Source organism: Chrysoperla carnea, chromosome 1, assembly GCF_905475395.1.
Source record: "Chrysoperla carnea chromosome 1, inChrCarn1.1, whole genome shotgun sequence".
NCBI lineage: Eukaryota > Metazoa > Arthropoda > Insecta > Neuroptera > Chrysopidae > Chrysoperla > Chrysoperla carnea.
The window spans coordinates 94,761,779-94,763,840 of NC_058337.1; positions in this window are offsets into that span (position 1 = coordinate 94,761,779).

Genomic DNA, 2,062 nt, shown 5'->3' on the forward strand with positions numbered 1-2,062 from the left:
TCTAACTTCAAAGATCTCTCCACAAGCACATTTGTTGTTTTGTGTGTATAAATAATATTTTTATATTTACCATATAGATTTGCAATCGATTGAACAAAAATATATTTAGAATTTTCAGCACACCCTACGTACAACCATACAACAAAATACTTTATCAATACAACAGATAATAGTTATTATGATGGGTGCCTTAGTTTTTGTATATTTTTATTTATTTTTTATGTATTGTAAAGTTGCTATTTTGTTATTTTTTCACCGTTACGGATACGCTGTTCAATAGTATAGATAGATAGACGTTCAAGTAGGGCTGCTTTGTTTGCCAAATAAACAAATGTGTGTAGAAAGAGTATATTGAAGTAATATTGTTTTTTTTTATTCTCCTATTTGAATGAAGAGTTTGCCTTTTATTATGAGAGGAAAATTTGATTTTTTAAGTGCTTTTTTATGTATGTTTTTTTTTCTGTAAAATTTATTTACAAGATGAAAAAGGAATATAAGTTAACGATATACACACTCATATGGGATTTGTATTTTTATTTTTTCAAATCTGTATTTCAGCCTAATATTTAATACCTAAAAAGATTTGAATCCATCAGCTAAAATAGCCCTTTTTTAAGTGTTTTCTGCAATATATATGTCGTATGTTCATTAAGGCGTAAATAATTCCGTCTGCGGTATTCTTAGGGTAGCGGGTTCGATTTCCGCCGTCGCAACAAAATTAATTTAATTAATAGTTGTGATAGGCTGGTGTAGTGCGTGGCTAATTTAACCATTTTTCTATCACAATATCACAATTTTCTTAAATTTAATTACGATTTATATAAAACTAACGAAAGTCCGACTATTAGGTCCGCAATTTTCCGAAGTTAATATTTTTTTGCTTACACTTTTACTCTCATGTATTTGAAAAAACTGTTGATAGTTTGGGAAAATATGAAAAGTTCATAATTCGAAAATAGATAAAACAAACAATTTACTGGGTTTGTTGTTAAAATACTCTGTGTAGAAAGTGTTGATTATCAGCGCGTGCATTATTTTTAATAAATTAAAAGAGTTTAAAAAAACCAACATGATTATTTCGGCTTCTCGGTTGACATGCATTTGAGTTTGGAAAATTTCCAAAATTTTCGAAAGGATTTTCAAGACTATTAAAGAATGCTTTACAAGACTATTAATTCAAGCTTCCTGCAAAATTTTAATTGCTTATATTTATAGTTTCAGCGAAAATAGACAGCAAATTTTCATCCTAATTAGCGCCCTAACAGGTAAATAGTAATGTTTACGAAAAATGTTACGTACAAAAGTTGTTAATTTTCTATAAGGAACTTTTTTTTATTCAAACTCTTAATATACCTCTAAAGGTTTACAAAATGGGTCCGACGGACTCAAAACCCGCTGGACCTATGTTGTTCATTTAACTCAATCTCACTTTTTACGTCCTAAGCACGGTATAAAAATTTCAGATATCTGTTTTAGTTTTTAATTTATCGTGGTTATAGACAGACGGACGGACAGTCGGACAACCGGAAATGGACTCTTTAGATGATTTGATGAACACCTTTACCATCATCAATATTTTTAAGTGTTACAAACTTTAGACTAAATTTAGTATACCTTGATATATAATACATATATACAGGATAAATGTCACTCACAAAATCATTTTTACATATAAAGCATATTACCATACATTAATTATTAGAGATAATGCGCTTGATCGTAAAATATTTTATTTTGCCTTTCTAAGCCTCTGTTTCATCCTGTACATACAACATAGTTTTGTTTTATTATAAACTAAAATATACATGCATATGTGTATTTGTACACGCTACTACAAATGATTACACATCGATTTAGGTAATAATACTTGGTGAGAAAATAAATTGTTTCTCATAGGATGATGATTTGTTTTTTATAATATCTTAAAGTATATACTCATGTCAAAATAAATGTACTGTCAAAAATTCGTTTATCGTCGTTGATCAATTTTTTTATCGCGAATCGAAATTTTTCCCTAATATAATACTTATTTTTAAAGGTATTATACGATAAAGTAGAAAAA